Source organism: Ambystoma mexicanum, chromosome 7q (assembly GCF_040938575.1).
Source record: "Ambystoma mexicanum isolate Mex_15411 chromosome 7q, UKY_AmexF1_1, whole genome shotgun sequence".
Lineage (NCBI taxonomy): Eukaryota > Metazoa > Chordata > Amphibia > Caudata > Ambystomatidae > Ambystoma > Ambystoma mexicanum.
The window spans coordinates 515,299,295-515,313,009 of record NC_090941.1 but is presented as its reverse complement, the minus strand read 5'-3'; the positions used below and the strand labels follow the sequence as shown (position 1 = coordinate 515,313,009).

At 44.2% G+C, this 13,715-nt stretch overlaps 1 protein-coding gene across 1 annotated transcript in view; it reads right to left on the bottom strand.

Moving 5' to 3' along the window:
- Nucleotides 1–13,715, bottom strand: part of HTR2A (5-hydroxytryptamine receptor 2A) — a 598,195-nt gene that overhangs the window by 152,813 nt on the left and 431,667 nt on the right. The window lies entirely within an intron of this gene.

Genomic DNA, 13,715 nt, shown 5'->3' with positions numbered 1-13,715 from the left:
AGATGATGATGTATCTTATTGGTTACTAGGAAAGATGCTCCACCTGAAAACAGAGAACTTTAATTTTCACTGTCATACTCTGATGACAACTGCGATGAAGAAAGCAGTCTTTGTAAATCGGGGCTTAGTGATACGTTCGTACCTATGATGTTATCGTGCCCTTCTGTTTCATTTAACTGGGCGTCTATCCCGCCCGGCAAATTTTTCTGCAGACCCAATCAAATGTTTAATAGTGAGTTGTCATAGTGAATAGGAGGAGATTCAAACAACAGTTTTCCCAGTATGACTTCCGGACTATATGTACAAGGTAAAAGATCAATGGGATTGCCTCCATCAGGGGTTTCAGAGTTATTAGGATGGAAAAAACAGTGATCTTAAGTTCTTTTTCATTCATCGTTTCCTGCTTGTCTTTTTTCATGCAGGGAGCCCCATTAATTGTTCACTAATCGTAATTGGGCTACGATTACGTTTACCTGCTCGGCGAACCATGATATGTGAGGCATGTTTTCGTTGTTTAATAGAGTTCATGGTTTTTCAAAGAAAGTTACGATCAAGGATAATGAAAATATATGGTGCCACCCACTTACCGGTGGTTAGCATTGGGGTCTGCAGAATGAAACCTCTGGGTCTGAAGCTCCGGAGGGAGGGCCAGCAAACCAGCAAGCACAGGCCCTAGAAAGTGAACTCTGCGCAGCTGATGACACCTCTGCCCCGATCACAGCTGAACACACTGTACACTTCTGCCGCACATCCCGGCACTTTGTGCTCTCGCAAGGTTTTTGTGTTGCAAGTTTAAGGAAACAAGCAACAATTTTCATATTAGTTCCAATCTGGCACTGGTGTTTAGAGACGTCTGACTTGCTCAGCACAGGTCCCGCACTCAACACCTCCACCACACTTCACAGAGATTCGCACTCTCGCAAGGTTTTTGTGCCATGAGTTCAAGGAGACATGCAACAATATTCGTATTAGTTCCAATTTGGCAGTGGTGGTTAAAGACGTCTGACTTGCTCAGCACTGGTCCTACACTGAACACTTCTGCCTCACTTCACCAAATGACATCCATGTGGAGGGGCGGAAACACTGTTGAAGTCCATGCACAGGGCAAGGAAATGAAGAGGGAGTCGGGATCCTGGGACCCCCACCCCCCTACCATCAAGTTCATGACAAGACGGGAGACCCGAAGAGCCCGCAACCACTCATTCTATTTTGGACAAATCCTAAATGCACCAATGATCAACAAATACACTGAAAGGTATCCTCTCAGCCAGCCATACAGACATGGTGTGGTACAAATCTATCCATGTGTGGGTGAAGAGCAGCAGGCCTTGGTCAGAGACACCTATATAGACAGCCTGGACTAAGCACCAAGAAGCAATGTTGCTGACGTCATTAGAGACACCACGACATAGCAGCGTTAGACATGAACCACGCGTGCAGCCCCCCCTGCGTGGCACAAACACACACTTAAGTACATGAAGAACAGGAGTTTACAGTTCTATAGGTAGATGACAGATACATATACATACTGTCATTGCTTTATTATTTTGCCATTAGCCAAATGCAGTAAGGCCGAAACCGCAAGGCACAAGAGATCCTGAGCGAGCTGACTGATGCTTAAAGCCAATAGTCACGTGGACATACAGGAGAGCATATGGGACCTAATCAAACCATGTATATATAGCTAACTCATGGAGAATGTAGTATAACATGGACAATGCAGAAACCACATTATAAGGTTTAGGAAAATTACATCAGGGCTCGAATCACTGAGCAGGAGACAAGCTGAGCCAATTCAGGCTGGACAGAGAGAAAAACGTATGAGACAGAACCCACAGCCAAGGTCAAGAGATATGAAGACATTCCAATTCCCAGTTGGAAAAGGGACAAAGGGACCAGCTGCAAAGAAACAGAATAAATCCTCATAATTAGGAGCTGCAGAGCTCAATGTTGTGGTCTCTAAACACGTGGTACAGCCGAGTTAAACAATGGACAGTGATCAGTGGTGGGAAATAGGACCCAATCCCAGGCAGCCAGGCGCACTCTGCAACCAGTTTGCAACAAGTGTTGTGACGAGCGGGACATGGTCTCATAGGCAAAGGTGGTATACACAAGTTACAATACAGACACATAATCGTTTGCAACACCTTGAAAAGGTGTACAGTGAGCTGAGAACCATTTTGGCTACCAGGCCTGGGGACATCAGCTCTAGCCAATCACAGTTTAGTACCCTATGGGTGGGCAGCAACAGGCAAGAACCAATGGTAAGTCTACTACTCTGCAACAATGTATTAGTAAATTGGGGATGGGACAGGTCAGTCCCCTGGCATGTAAGAGCCAATAGAATAACACATATATGTGACCATATATGTTATTAGACTCCTGACGTTCAATCCCACACAGCAATAGGTTTTTTGAGAACGGCCCAAGTAATGAGGCAGTAGTGACGTGGTTTGCTCTAAAACTGGCCTGTGAGCCAGGAGAAGCTGAGACGTAGTGGAATTCACCTGTGTTCTTTTATCGATCCCTGTTGGTTTTGTCTGTAATAAACTGCAGTTTGAACTTGCCCTTGACTTAGTCTTCCGTGTATACTGGGGGAGGCGGTGGGGCCCTCCAAGTCCGCGGACTTCCAGCATCTCTCTGGCATACCTGTGAGTCTGTCCCCAACAGAAACATGCAGAGAAGATTTCCTGGTGCATACCCCGCTCCATCTGTGCGAGCCGACTCAACATGTCCACGAGGTAGCGAAACATGAAGAGAACTAAGCTCATTTAATGGCGCAAACAAAATAAGGGCTTAACTGTAAATGTTGACTTCTCCCTACTGTCCTAAAGGGCATTTCGGTAATAAATGCTATGTTGTGAGGACAGCTCCCCACTGTAACCATCTAATGAATGTGTGTATGTACAGAGCTGGATTGCTCCCCAAAGCTAGGCTTGAACTCAATAAATATCCAAAATAAAAATAACAAATTCAAATAATGACAAGCCTTTGGGAAACGTCAACGAAGGAGGCTTAAACGTTAATTTGGGTACTAATTATTCAGGCACTGCTTGTTTTATTTTGAAATGTTTGTCTTTATTTGTGATGTTTCATTAAAACGTACTCCCTGGAGCGAGAGGAGGCAAGCAAAACATCATAGACTGGTAAGTACAGCATCCGTCCTCCTATCACTTATCCTAAGTACAGGCTGTCACGGAAATGGTTTTTCTTTTTGTCTCTCATTCATACTTATAATCACAGTGTTGTCTCCAGTCAAAGTCCAAATGCATTTGACAAGCATTTAGGGGGACATTAACATAAGTCGAGATAGGCATGCAGGACGTGCACGTTTGCTAAAGCAGACAGACCATAGAAATGAACGACAGACTTATTTCAGACCAGGGGTAATTGCCGTAGTACTACGGAGATGTGGCATTCACTGACCCGCTGAACGGAAGCAGTGCTTAATCAGAGTGGCATGCGAGGTCACCCCACATTAATGAGCTCCTGCCTGCCATGCTGTCCGCAGCCGCAGTAAGCAATGCCAGTCATTAAATACAAATGTTGAAGTGCTTACCGCATAGAAGCTAGTCAGCCTCAGATAGGAAACACAGACGTCTTTTCCAGGAGCAAGAGCATAGGACGCACTAACATTATGAAAGGGTGACACAGTGTCAGCTGGAGAAGTACAAGGAATACAAAGGTGTCTACCATTGGTGCAAGCGCACCAGCATGCACACACCATGTGGGAGTGTTTTAAGTGAGAATAGGGGTTAGTAATTCGTTGAAATGGTGCACTTTACAGGACACATTTCAGAAACATTGTGAACAAAATCCATACTATTTCCTATCGGTCCTGTAGGAAACACATACATGGACCTGCACACACGGACACGCACATACGCACGCGTGCACCCACAGACATGCTGACACAAAACATGTACCCATACTCGCATGCAAGAACCCACATATCCGCTCGCACATACACGCATCCACTTTGTCACACGCACACCCACTCCTACACACATCCTCTCTTAAACATGCTTTCACAAAAGCAACGGATCTCTCTCTCTCTCTCTCTCTCTCCCCCCTCACCCCCCTCTCTCCCTCCCCCTGCTTGAATGCATCGGCAGTGGTCTACTTCTGCCCCAGCTCTCTTACAGGCCTCTCCTCTGCTCTGCTACCTAAGCAACATTGGAAGCAGCATGGCACTTCAATGAGCAGGAACATGCTCTGCCAGACCTCTCACATTCTGGGCAGCGGAGGCCGGCTGGGAAGGGTGGAGGGAGCAATTGCCCCCCAGGCTGGCTGGGCTGGGCTGTAGCTCTCTAACACAGAGCTGCAAAATATACAAAGATAATTGAAAAAGAGAAAATCCGTCAAAATCCAGCCTCCCTGGAAGGAACTAGGTGCTGCGAGACCTGCTTGGCTTCTGTGTAGATGGGCGAGGCACCCGTCCTGATTTCAGTAATGTTGCAGATGGAATTGGGTGTTCATTAAATATGGAACAACACAGTTAGTGAGTGAGTGAACGGGAGGGAGGGACGGAGGGACGAAAAGAAGCAGGCAGGAAGGGATGGAGAAGAGCCTAAACTGAAAGCACATTTTGATACCATCCAGCGGCAATGAACCCATGTCGATGACAGATTCTGTGACCCTGGATGGTGATGTGGGCACCACTTTAGCCCATACAACATTGGTCTGTTGCAGTCCTCAGCGTCTCATCATGTCTGCTACTTGTCAAGGAAGTAATGGTCCATATCTTCTTAATAGAGATTTTCTTTGCTTTAATTCTGTAAGAATGAATCCCACGTGTTGTGGTGAATTTCTTGATCATTGGCAAGTTCATTACAAAAACAGTTCAATAGCACTCATGGAAGCTATTATATGGTGGTTAAAACCAGCTGTTGGATTGGATTGCTTCTGGTAATCACTTTTGGCACAGTTGAAAAACTCATACCGAAAAAAATGAACATTCGGTTATTTATTATTTGTAGGCTACAAACTAATTCATTGAAATCATTCATGGATGAGTGGATTTTTATTGGAATGCCATTGGAAAAATGTTGCAACCTCTTCCAGTGGTGTTTCTGAAAATGCACAAAATTCAGAGTTTTTAAATATAATTGTTAATTTATAACACGCGTAATACCAACAAGTGGCTTTTAAGCGTGGGATTGGGATTCAAACCCATGTTGCGCTGCATTGTTTTTCTACCAAGACAAAAATGCGCTGCCCCCGAGCGGAGGTGCTATTTTATGAATATTTCCAGAGGCATTTCAGAAATGTCACCTCTACCATAAACATGTGTTTCTTTTAAGCATTTCTTTCATTCATTTCACTCCAATGTGAAGGTCGAAGGGGATTATGCGCAGCAGTGGCTCATACCACTGTTGTATATTTGTATGCACAAAAGGATCAATCCTGATCCTTCCATGCATTATATGGGTACGTTGCTGAAGGCCGGCATCAGAGATGGCTACCTTTTCACTCCCTTACCATTACCATGTTCGCTGTATTGAAGGGAAGCTGAAGAAAGTCCACTTAAAATACCACTGCCACTATTCCCATGGAATAATGCTGATGAGCAGGGGTGAGTGAAATGGCTGAATTATGTTCCGAAGGAATTCTTGGAAAAATGTGCCCAATTCGCCAATTTCACCTGCAGTCTGAAATTGGACATTTCAGGCATTTTCCTGCTTTAAGTTTTGTTTTTAATTTTTTTTAATGAAAACAACGAAATTTAGTCTTTTTTGCGTCCCAAAAAATTTAATTTTAGGAAAAAACAATTTCTGAGCAAAAAGAAATCCATCATAAAATGTGACAGAATGGGGAAAAAAATCAACAGGACGCAGAAATGGAATTACTAATTTTGTTTTGCCAGTAATTATTTCACCCATCCTTACTGGTGAGATCTGATCAAACCTAGAATTGGGTGGTCATCATCATCACCACATTTATTCAGAAATGGCGCATTTCTGTCTAAAGAACATAATTAAAACACGTAAACGTATCAATGCAAAATAAAATCGAAATACACAAGCCAAATAGACTAAAACTTCAATATACAGAAACACGTATTACAATAAAATGTCTGTCAAGGGATAGTAACAAGATGCAAATCAAAACACATTTCAATAAAATAATTTCAAGCAATCAGAGCGTCTATACCAGGGTTGTCCACTCCGTTTGAGATCTGGAATCCTGATGGGTTTTCAGGATATGCCTCATTAATATTCATGAGAAAAAATGTGCATGCATTTAGAATCATTGGATGCAAATGTATCACATGAATTGTAATGAGGGGTATCCTGAAAACACGGCATGGATCTGGCCCTCGAGGCCTGGAGTTGGATAACCCTGGTCTATACCATGCACAATCCAGGAAATTAGAAATTGATAAGACTGCATCAGGCTGAGGTGCAACTTAAAACAAAATCATTGCATCCAGCGCTGGAATGATCCTATTTAAAAAGAAAAATGGTCAAATTAATGTCCTCGTGGGCCTGTTCTATGAAGGACAGAACAATATAAAATGGGTTTCCGATTCAATGTCATCAATACAAAAAAAGGACATGTGGTGGCTAAAGCAGATTGCCACTTAGCTGTGTAAAAAGCAGATTGAAAGAAAGACAATCTAAATTAGGTGAAAAGTAATTGGCTAACCAGGTGAGATAAGGTTCAAAGCACCATGACATTTTATATATCAATCAGCATATACAAAGGGGGGGGCAACGCAATCAGACAGAACATGGCATATTACCCACTCATTGTACTCAGCTCTAGTTTCATTGAGCAGTGCAGCAAAACACAGCCCAAGTGCATGACCCTGCAGCCCTGTGCGACCAGCACTGGGAGGGATGTACCCCCAGACCCATAGCCACCCTCCAGGCAGCTGCTCCTGCGGACTACGTTTACCAGGATGCATTACCAGGGTCCTAGCTGCTCCCGAGGACTCAGGTTGCCAGAACGCATATCTAGAATTATAGCAGCTGCTGGAATAGAATTGCTGATTTACAACACAGTGAAGACATCCAAAGACATGCCATGCCAATCTCACCAGAACTTGATGTTACAACAGTGGGTCTTAGAACTTATGGCCCTTGGCACAGGTTGCTGTAGAGCGGAACACGGATTGGACGAACCGCAGAATGCCACGGAGTCACTCCCCATAAGGTAGGTGATTCTAAGAAGGCATTGCATGTTGCAGAACCCGTTCAAGGTTAACTGATCAATGCCTGACGTGGACTTATAATAACATACTGAAAGTAGTTAGAAATCCCAAGGGGACTAGCCAATCACAAGAGATAATTCACAAAGGCACGGGGATAACTTATCAGATGCTTAGAAACCCCTCCTCAACCCAGAGTGTGTAAAAGGGCCGGGGAAGGAGGAGTCTGCAAGAAGTTCCATGCGCGAGCAGATGGGCTGGAGACCACTCCATTGATATGAGGCTAGAATACGGAAGAGAAGGCGGCGCAGAGGATGACTGTCTAGAGAAATGCAAAATTGGGGAGTGACATTAGAGAAACCAGTGCCTAGACAGAGGTAGCCCACATTCACAGGGTTTATTTATTTATTCTATTTATTTATTGACCCTTTGGTAGGAGCCGACACAACAAAATAGTGTATCCAGACGCCACATACAAGTTTGGAGGGAACAAGGGGAGTAAATTATAATGGCAAAAGACAGTACGTATACAATCGTGGTCCTACTAGGCCTTGTGACGTTCGGACATGCAAGTGTAGTGAAGCGAAGTGCAGGAGGTAGGGGAGGGAAGGGAATAAGGTATGGGCAAGTGCTGGTGAGAGCCCTGGAGGGAAGTGCCGCGGGGTGCCAGGGTAGGCCACTGGCAAGTGCAAGGCTGGAGGAATCACAGGGTGGGGAGCATAGCTACCTAGTTGGGGCCCACAGCGGCAGTGCTGGGGGGGAGGATGCTAGTGTTGACTGGTCAGAGGCCTGGTAACCTGTGAGATGCATGAAGGTGCAGGCCGCCAGTTTCAGAGGCAGTGAGCTGATTGGCAGGGAAGGGAAAGAGGTAGAAAAAAAGCAGAGTTTTGAGAAGTTTCCGGAACTTAAGGAGGGCCGGCTCAAGTCTGATAGGGCCAGGGAGGCTGTTCAAAAGAGAGGCACCAGACGAAGAGAGAGACCTGCCCCCAACTCTCTGCTTGAAGAAACATTTGACAAGCAGAAAGTTGGAGTTAGAGGGGTAGAGCACTCTAGCAGGGAAGTATTTAGGGAGAGAAAGTTGGAGATGGCGTGATCAAAAGGCTCCAGAAAGTCTTGTGGATGATGCAGAGGGTCTTGAATTTGATCCTTGCAGCCACCAGGATCTAGTGGAGAGGTCTTAGGGCTAGAGAGATATGGTCCCTGGGCTTGAGGCCAAGAATACGTCTTGGAGTCCTATTCTGGATTAGCTGAAGGGGCAAAGGCAGGAAAGGGGGAGATTGAGGAAGAGGCTGTTGCAGTAGTCCAGCCTAGAGAGGGCCAGAGCTCTGGAAACATTGCATTTCTGGGGAAAGGTGAGGAATGGGAGAATGCCTCTGAAGAGGTGACGCTGGAAGTGGGCCTTCTTGGCAAGTTCCACAATCTGAGGGGAAAAGAAGACAGAGGAGTCAAAGATGAACCCAAGGTTTTTGGCCTCACGGGATGGTGATGGTAGATGGCCCAAGGAAGGCGGCCAGAGGGTACAAGGGAAATAGGGCGCAGGTGTCCCAATAAGAGGGATCTCTGTCTTACTGGCATTAAGACAGAGGTCGTCAGCCACACACCATGCCTGGATAGTGGTCAGACAATTGAGGATGAGAGAGGAGGAGGAGGAAGTAGAGGGAAGTTTGAAGGAAAGCTTTGTGTCATCAGCATAACACTGGAAATGAGGGCAGAAGGAGGAGATAAGGTGAGCAAGAGGGGCAATATAGACATTGATAGTGTCTTGGGGGACGCCACAGGTGGATAGTGTCCTGGGGGATGCCACAGGTGGAGAGTGAAGTGGTGGAGGAGAAAGGGCCTAGCTGCAACTGGGAGGGGCAGTTAGTGAGGAAGGAGGTCAGGCAATCCAGTTCCCGGTCCGTGATGCCGAGGGTATAACAGAGCCGTTTTATGAGGATGGAATGGTTGACCATGTCAAAGGCAGAGGAGAGATCGAGGAGAATGAGCACAGCAGGAGAGTTAATGCCAAGATTTGTGAGCATGTCTTCACAGGTGTTCAGGATAGCAGTTTCCGTGGCTCTGGATGCCTGGAATCCAGATTGGTGGTCATGGAGGCAACCAAGTTCAGTATGAAGGATCAGTTGTGGGGAGGACTAACTTCTCCAGGTGCTTACCCAGGAAGAGGGTGGTGGAGATGGGGTGATAGTTAGCCGGACAGAAAGGTTCAGCAGACAGATTTTTTAGGAGAGGGTGTACAAGTGAGTGCTTGAGGGATAGAGGGAAAGAGCCAATGGTGAAGGAGTGGTTACAGAAATCGGCAAGAGCCGGGGCGAGAGAGGAGATGTTGTCCTTAATGGTTCTAGTAGAGCAGGGGAGCACCTGTTTGGATGAGACCTTCATAGAGCGGACAACTTTAGAGACTTCATTGGGTGCTTACGGCAGGAGGGAGCAGAGTGCGGGGGGTGGAGGGAGTTGAGCCAAGGGAGGCAGGAGAGCGGGAGTGTAGGTGGGGGTGATGGAGAGTGAGGACAGGATGTCCTGAGTTTTACATGTGAAGTGGGAAGCCAAAGTGGTGCAGAGAGCATGGGAAGGAAGGAGCAAAGTTGATACTGCAGTTAGATTGGCGAGTTCCCTGCAGACAGAGAGCCGAGGGGTCCCAAGCAGGAGGAAAGGAGAGTGGTCAGAACAGGAGAGTGGGGTGGTGACTAGGTTAGAGAGAGGGATGTCTCCATATATGAAGGCATCCAGCATGTGTCCAGCTGAGTGGGTCGCACCAGAAGGAAGAATAGTGAGAGCGAGGGAGTAACAGAGGTCACAGAATTGTGAGGTGGCTGTATCAGGAGAGTCAAAGTGGAAGGAGAGACAGGGAGCTGCTAGGAATTAAAAGACCTGAGGAGACGGGCTTGCCTGAGGTGTAACCCAACTCCTCCAAGACCCCGTGAGAATTGGTAAGCCATGCTCTTAGGCTTTCTACCAGAATCCCCTGGGGAAAAGAGCAGGTGAGAGAAGCCTGACCCATGGCAGAATGGTGACATAATATTGACTGCCTGAAAAAGACACTGACTGTGAAGGAGAGAAATAGCCATTTACCTTTTGGGAATCCTGAGAGAACCCAAGGTCAAGGAGGGACGCATTATGTATCCTGACAGAACTCAAGGTCCAGAAGGGACCTGCTGGGAACCCCAAGAGATCCCAAGGTCCCGGGCGGACTGTTATTGAATCTTAAGAAAAACCAAAGGTCCATGCAGGACCTGTGAAACCTGAGAGACGCAAGGTGCAGGAAGGGCATGCAATGAAACCTGAGAAAACCAAGTCCCAGGAAAGGACTTGCTGCAAAAACTGATGAATCCAATGCCCAGGGAGGACCTCCTGTATTAGATGAAAAACCTAAGGCCCACGAAGAACCTCTTATGACTTCTGAGAACCTTAAGATCCTGAAAAAATGTAACGAGAAGTCTTAGCAACCCAATATATAGGAAAGACCTCCATTGAGTCCTGAAAACCTGATGGTGGGGAAAAAACTCACAGGTGAATGTTGCAAGGCCCTTGAGAGGCCAAGGAAGGTGAACATGTACACCTAAATACCTCAGAGAGATCCTGAGACATGTGGTAAAATCTGAGAGGCAGAAGGGAAATTCAGACCGTAACTCCTGAAGGACATGTCTCAGGAACTATTGTTTGATTAAGCTTGGGGATGGCAATTTGAGAATAGTATCTAAACATTATTTTGCTGGCCATATCTTGAAATATTTTCTGCGCCAGCATATATTAATAGAGTTGTGTTATAAAAATTGTACTCAATAAGATTTTAAGAACAACCATACACCAATTTTAAATTGTACATTAAGTATTTTTTTATTTGTATTTATCCTGAGGACATTGCCAACACATGTTTTGACCTTTTCAACAGTGGTCTTCATCAGGGCTTTAAACACCACAAAGCAATCATGATTCAAAACCAAACAAAATTTTATTTGAATTATATACAGACCAGTGACAAGCCAGCGATGTGTCACAACGTAGGGGAGCGAGGAAAAAATCATAAAAATAGAGTACATGGAAAAAGAGAAAGAAAAGATACATTTCCACTGTTAGTCCACAACTAATCAGTTAATTACTTTCCATATATATGTTTAGATCATTTTAAGCATGCCCTTACTTATGTATGTTTTTAACTCTTTTAACCTAGAACCATTCCAGTGCCCACCACCAACACTCAGTGTATAGTCAATTGATTAATGGTTTAGCCTTTTGTATTCCAACCAATTAACGTGACTCAACAATCGTCCACGTTTGACACAATTAGGATTTGGTATTAAACAATAATTACTGTTAGAACATCTTTCCTGTTAGTGTTCGTTCTGAAGATGTTTATTTCTTTTGTCTTCCTAAATCTCCTTGTTATGTCCATTTCTAATTCTATCATAAATTAAAAAGAATGTATGTTTAGTATTAGTTTCTTTTGTACTTTTTAATTCCGATCATTAAACTAAAAATCTCCAAAATTCATACCTACTACTTTCCAATTAAGAACACAGTTGTGTATACATTTTCTGCACCATTATTCCCAATTCTCAAAACTTAATCAAAAACATACACCATGTCACACTTAATGTTACCTCTGTCATACCTAATTTTATGTATAGTTGAATAACTCCAACCCTTACCTAATCACTCAGCGGCTTTGTCTTAGAGGTGATTTCCATAAGTCCTAATTTATTATAAAATATGCTTCTTGCTCACCAGTCCTAGAAATCAATTCCTATGATCAATCCGTTTGTTTTTTTGTCCTGTTGAATTCTAACACATTGTTTACACTATCATGGGTACGGTCCAAGATCCTCACTGACATAAACCTGTTTTGCCAGTGCCATCTAAAACCACAATATTATCTTCATCTTTGCCTAATTGCAATAATCTTAGCAGGCATTCGTCTCCCACAACTCTTTCTGCAGAGTTCCACACAGCGAGAGGGCGCCATTTTGTTCTAGCCTCATTTTAAAGTCTGCTAGGTCAGCGTGTCATTGCGTGAATATGCCCCTAATAACATATGTCAACACAACCCTTATTCGAACGTTATTCCAAATAATCTGGTTGTGTTCCAAATAACAAACTACTTATATTGGGATCAGACAAGCGCCAAGCAAACTTCCAAAATACGCCATTGCGTCACCTACCATAGCTTCATATCGCACAGTGCTCTTGAAACGGTTTGTTCCACTGTATTTTTTATAAACTTTCAAGGAACATTGTGAGCCTTTTGTATAGCGTGCTATCTTGCATTATAACAATAACTTGTTATTTTAGTACTGACCTCAGTCAGTAAGGACCCCAGGTTCGTCCATTGTAGTGACTGAAAAAGTGAGTATCTACATAAACACCTCAAATTGATGGATCTGATCCTATTACTCATGAGACTATATATCACTTTATAAACGCATTATTTAGAGTACTATATATTAATGAAATGTACATTTACACTTACCACCTTCTTCAATTATTGAGGACCCAAAATGTGCCTTATTGCAAGACCTGATGGAAAAAACATTTACATAAATACCATACATTTTTATTTGAGCCTTGTTGGTGGACACTAAACATTGTCCGTGCCTCTAATCTTAATTCTCCACAACCTCCAAAAACACCTCTGCCGACAATTTTATTAATACATTCATATTCGTCAACCATTGGACCATTGCCTAAACAGACACACTATTGACACAGAGTCCTCAAATTCTAAGCTTTAAAGGAGCACCCCCATTTCATGTTCGGTATTTAGGCCCTTCAACACCGTTCTATATTTACAAATCATTTTTGCTCCCGTTCTCCAGAGCTCTTTCTTTCTGTCACCAGCCCTAGGATTTCTTTGTAAAGTTTTTAGGCCTATAAAACCAATTCCTGCCTTATCATCCATCTGGTGACAATCCTTCCAAAGTTCTGCTAATGGCAATCTTGCATCTTTCTTATGCTCTCTGGTTCTCATTCAAAGTTCATTTATTGTACTCCCTATATGTTATGTTGTTATTTTGCATTTGTATAGCGCCTTATGTACCATTTGTATGATCTCAAGGCGCTGGTAGGTTGAACGCCCTTGGGAACCGCAGTTCAAGTCAATTGAGAGAGAGAGAGTTGTAAAGTGCGTGGGCGCACCAGGTATGTGTGCAGCTGGTGTGGTTGTTGCATGATAGCTGCTTCTTAGCGGTAAGTGTGGTGCTGAGGAGATCAGTTGAATGTGTTCAGTCTGGGGGGTGGACATCCAGACTGAGTTCTGGCTGCGTTATGCCTGAGAAGATGCCTAAGCTAGCCGGTATGTGCTAGCTAGCAGTGTTTTATTAGGATGATGGGTAGTTTGATGAGTCATGTTAGTATGAGAACAGCTTTACCGAATGTGTCATAGTACTGCTGTGTTCTAGTTGAGCGGTGGTGTATAGGAGAGTAAGCATAGTAGTGTGATATTGTGGTAATCAGTAAAGTGTATGCGACCAGGCACACTCAATGATGTTGGGAATACCTTCATAATTCAACTTTTAACACAGTGACGCTATTAGGGTACACTTTCTAAGTTCAACTCTAACACAGTGAC